The sequence below is a fragment of the Hippocampus zosterae genome, chromosome 15 (genome assembly GCF_025434085.1).
Source record: "Hippocampus zosterae strain Florida chromosome 15, ASM2543408v3, whole genome shotgun sequence".
NCBI lineage: Eukaryota > Metazoa > Chordata > Actinopteri > Syngnathiformes > Syngnathidae > Hippocampus > Hippocampus zosterae.
Genome location: NC_067465.1, coordinates 15725917 through 15731507, shown reverse-complemented (window position 1 = coordinate 15731507; position 5591 = coordinate 15725917).

The following is a 5591-nucleotide window of genomic DNA, read 5'->3' as shown; positions in this document are numbered from 1 at the left end:
AGGCCTCTTTAACTGCTGGACCCAGGTGCTATCTCCACCCCTTACATGCCTGATGATGCTGCCAACAACAGTGGGAGCTCTATAAAAGGACATGGCTTTGAGATTCTATTTAGGACAAGTTTTGAGTGGCCAGTGACACCAAATCATAACCAATTAAAAAATACCCCACCCCAAAATATTAAATAGAAGGAAACGAACCCTACATGGTAACCCAAGAGATGTCCCACCAAAACCCAGTATCAGGTAATTTGTTTGAGCTAATATATATATAAATTCAGAAATGGCATTACAAAATACCTCAAAGTATTACCTATAAGTCCAACATGCAGACTTTTTTTGTGCCACATCCTTTGAGAAAATCGCAAACAGATGAGTGGACAAAATACAAAATCAAATACAATTAAAAGAAATATCCTAGCCATTCTAAAAAACATATCAATAAACTAAAATCTTCACAAAAATGAATAGTATATACATGAAAATACACAAAATGTTATATGGCATGAATATACGGATAAAATGAATACCTAAAAAAACATTTTAAAATATTTCTTTAAAAAATAAAATAATGAACTCTAACACGAACATTTTTTCTTCATTATATATAAACAATCTTCTCTTTGGAACCCCTTCAGAAAATAAGGAACCTATTTTAGTAACATAAGAGGTGATGATACAATTTCCTCACATTGAGCTGAGGATAAGTCCTGGTCAGTTGAGTAAATAAATTGTCGGGCGTCCGGAAAGTTCCGGACGGAATCAGATTCTACAAACAGACTCAGGACACTTGATCTAACAACAACATTTATTTACAAAAATAGGTGCAAAGCCAGTGAATTACAAATAATGAGGCGTCCTGGAGCTTTATAAAAAGTGTTTGAACGTGGAAAAAGATTTTGATAGTAGGCTAATATAGCTCAAATCAATATAGATACATGTTGCAGCTCCGAAAAAGGAGAGCTGTGGTGTTGGTTTTTAAAACGTACACTTTATTGACGATTTTAACAGTTTCGACAAACAGACATGTCTGCGTCAGGCTCCGTGACATCTCTCTTCTCGTTCGACTCGAGAGGCGTTCAAATACAGCCTCAGAAAAACGGAAATTAATGATCACTTCACTGACACTAAGAAAAGTGAAAATAATACACCAGCACAAAAAAAAAAAATCAAGCAAGGAAATTATTCAATCAATTCTACGGGGGCGTTTGTGAACACACAACAAATGAATGAATAACATAAACATTTCTGAGATGGAAGAATTGTATTTTTTTGTGGCTCCAGATATGTTTGTTGCATCTAGACCCCTGGTCTAGATGCTCTCTAAGTCTAGAGCGGGCATGTCCAGCTCCAGGCCTGGAGGGCCACCGTCCTGCCTGTTTTCCATCTCTGCCTTCTGCAACACACCTGATTCAAATGATCAGATCATCAGCCAGCTCTGAGACAGCACTAGAACAATCCAGATTATTTGAATCAGGTGCGTTACTTCTGGGAGAGCTGGAAAACAGGCAAGACAGCGGCCCTTGAGGACCGACTTTGGACACCCCTGGTCTAGCGTCTCGATGAAATGCACATGAACAATGACTTGAGCAAGGCGAAATTATCCGACAGCTTGACGTGGTCCATGAGGTCCTTAAATAGTTTCAACAATTGTGAAGCCAGGCAGGTGCGCAGCAAGAAAACTGGGAACGCTTCTGCCACCTGCTGGGCGCTAACAGAACATGATCACGACTGTCATTGTGGTCTTAGCAGGGGTGCCCAAACTTTTTGGATCGAAGATCTACTTTTCAATCAACTAACCTCACGGGATCTACCCTTACCGGCGCGCGCACGCACACACCCACACAAATTTAAGATTTACCTGCTTTATTTTATTTTTTAAATGTTTTTTTGTGAAAATGAGACTGACAAGATGATTTTTGTGCAGTGTATATTAACACAAAAAATATATTACTAACATGTACAAAGACACACAAATGGTTGTTTGTTTTTTTTCTCCTCGACACTCCTCGGATCTACTTGGGACCTGTCTTAGATCTACCGGTAGATCAGGATCTACCTAATGGGCACCCCTGTCTTAAAGTATATGTGTCTCACTGTGCTATTTTAGAAACCTGCCTTGGAATTATGTCTGAAAACTAGCATCCATGCTAAATCCGGCGCATTTGCACTGTTTATTCTTTTGTTGATGAATGTGCACTACCCCAATTGAATAAATAATACATAAATAAATATGCACCCGGTGGTCGACTGGTAAGCGCGTCGACCTCACAGTGCAGAGGTACCGGATTCGATTCCAGCTCCAGCCTTCCTGTGTGGAGTTTGCATGTTCTCCCAGTGCCTGCGTGGGTTTTCTCCAGGTACTCGGGTTTCCTCCAACATTCCAAAAAAACATGCATGGCAGGCTGATTGACCATTCCAAATTGTCCTTTGGTGTGAGTGTGAGCACGAATGGTTGTTTTGTCTATGTCTACCTTGGCTGGCAATCAGTTCACGGTGTCCCCCGCCTACTGCCCAAAGACAGCTGGGATCGTCTCCAGCCCTGCGACCCTTGCAAGGATAAAGCAGATCAGAAAATGGATGGATGGATGAAATAAATAAATTAAATTAAACGAAATAAATAACTAAATAAATACAATCTAAATGAAATATAATAAATAATTTGTCCTGGTCAATCAATGTTTGCTCATAATGACCAAAACTGTAAAAATAATCATGTTTGAGTTTTCGATTGAGAATTCACTCGATATATTAGTTCATTAAAAAAACAAACAAAAAAACTTTATATGGTGGAGATGTGCGTTTATACTTTGGTCCGGATGAAAATGATGCCTTGGCGGAGGCCGCTCCTGTCCTGAGTAGCTTTTGTGGTTCAACATTATTTTCAAATAGCTACTGAGAGTGTGGACGTCACGCTGGCACTGTGCATATGTTGTCTACAAGTCAACTTGTAGACAACATATGCCACAGTGCAAGCATCCTGCGCTGACCACCAGGTGCTTGTCATGGACACACCGGCAGTTGGCCACATGAGCGACTGCATCCCTTCAAGCTTTCAGAACATCCAAGACACTGCTATTCTGGAGCGGGCACCGTTGTGCGACTGGCACGTCGTGTGGAAAGCCTCCTCTGGGCAGCAACAAAGGCGATTGTTTGTGCGACCTTGGAAGCAGCTGCGTCCTCTGTAGTCGCTGTTATGCAATTCCCTGAGCACCTTTTGAAATGTGCCACTCAAAGTCTTACATGTCACGCTGATAAGACACAATTTGTTCATAGGTACAGGGCCACACACAACAAAAAATGTTTTGGGATCATTAGTTTGAAAACTGCATCCGTGGAAAATTGTAAAGTGTCCTTGGGTGTCTTGAAAGGCGCTTATAAATAATATGTATTATTATTATTATTACAGTATTTTCACGACTATAAGGCGCCATTAAAAGTCTTAAATTTTCTCCAAAATGGACAGACGCCTTATGATGCGGAGCGTCTTGTGTATGCGCTGAGTTCCAAAATCTGACTGACAGCCGACACGCTGTTTATATAGAGAAAAGGCGGAAGTGACTGTGGACAGGCATGCAGCAAAGAACTCGGCCAATCAGGGAAGGGTGGTTGTGTATATATACATATATGGATAGAAAGAGAGAGAGAGAGAGAGAGAGAGAGAGAGAGTGAGAGAGAGAGAGAGAGAGAGAGAGAGAAGGCAGATGTGAGAGAGGAAAGGCATGCGGAGGAACAGTCCGCCAATGGGTGAAGGGTGGGCGTGTAAGTGGACGCTAAAGGGTCTCCCCAAGCAGGTACCAACACCTGTATAGAGTGTGGCAATGTGCATTGTTGCAAAACAACTTCGGTTTTGGTTTCTCGGTCGGTGAAGGCCCTCGTTATCGAGGAATGCGGCCCCCAGGACAGGGCGACGGCTCCTTGTGCTTGTGTCTCCGATGACTGTGGAGGCCCAGTCTTCCCCGAAAACCCCGCCCGCAGGATTGACAGAAGTGGGTTGGGGGGCCGGGCGGTTGCAGGGCCCTCTCCTTCCTCCGCGCTCGCCGGTCCTCCTCCGCAGCGACGCGTCAAGTCTCGAAGACCCGGACCCCGCCCCGCACAGCCCCACACCAGGCCATCCGATCCGCGGCCAGGTCAGCCCACTGTGGCGGGGGAATCCGGCACCGCTGAAGATGACCCTTTAGCTGGTCTTTGAATCGTCTTTTCGGGGCTCCGCGGGGACGGGTGCCCTCCAGCAACTCCGCGTAGAGGAGCTGCTTCGGGAGACGATTGTCGCTCATCCGCTGCACGTGGCCGGCCCACCGCAGTTGGGCCAAGGTGATCATGGCCTCGATACTCGTGAGGCCAGCCCGGGTGAGGATCTCATTATTAGTCAATCTCTCCTCCCAGGAAACGTTGAGGAGAGATCGGAGTCGTCCTTGGTGGAACCTCTCGAGCCTCTTGATGCTGCTCCGATAGAGGGTCCAACATTTGGCGCCATAGAGAAGGGTCGGGAGGACGACAGACTTATACACCATGATCTTCGTGTTGGTGGAAATGGCGTGATTCCTGAAGACCCGACGACCAAGGCGTCCAAAGGCTGCGTGGGCTGCCTGGATACGGTGAGTGAGGTCCTCCGTGAGGCCGGCGTCCTGCTGGATAATGCTACCCAGGTAAGGGAACGCCGAGACCTGCTCGATGGGTTCGTCGTCTATGGTGATTTGGGGTGGATGATGGTTCAGATGGAGGGTCTTTGTCTATTTGGTGTTGACGGAGAGGCCAAAGGTCCTGTACGCCGCGGCGAAGCCGTCCGCGATGAGCTGGAGGCCCCCGGAGGAGTTTGAGACCGCAGCATTGTCATCAGCGTACTGGAGTTCGCTGACGGTCGTGACCATGGTCCCCCGCTTGCTCCTCAAGCGGCTGAGGTTGAAGAGTGACCCTTCAGTTTGGTAGCATAGAGTGATTCCGTGCTCCTGGACAGGGGTGACGTGGTGGATGAGCGCGGCGATGTAGAGGCAGAACAACGTCTGCGCTACCGTGCAGCCCTGTTTGACACCGGTCCGAACCGGGAATGGGGGAGTCATTTCGCCCTGAGTCAGGACGCAACCCTTCATGCCGTCGTGAAACATCCGGATGAGGGATATGAATTTGGGGGGGCAGCCTTGAGGTTCCAGCACTTTCCTGAGTGCTGTACGGGGCACAGAATCAAACGCTTTGGCCAGATCATAAAAGATGGCGTGGAACTCCCTCCGCTGATCCCGGCACTTCTCCAGGAGCTGCCTGGCGCAGAACACCATGTCCGCGGTTCCCCTGCCTGGACGGAAGCCCGCCTGGGACTCCGGAAGAACCCGCTCAGCGAGACAGGTGAGTCGGTCGGCCAGTATACGACAGATGAGTTTTCCAGCAGTTGACAGCCGGGAAATTCCACGATAGTTTCCACAGTCAACTTTGTCGCCCTTCTTGAATATCGTGACGATGACGGAGTCCTTCAGTTCTCCAGGCACCGTCTCCTCGACCCAGCATTGAAGGATGAAGGTGTGGAGGCGGGTGAGGAGAGGTGCACCCCAAGCTTGTAAAAGTTCTACGGGGATGTCGTCAACTCCAGCAGCTTTGTTCTT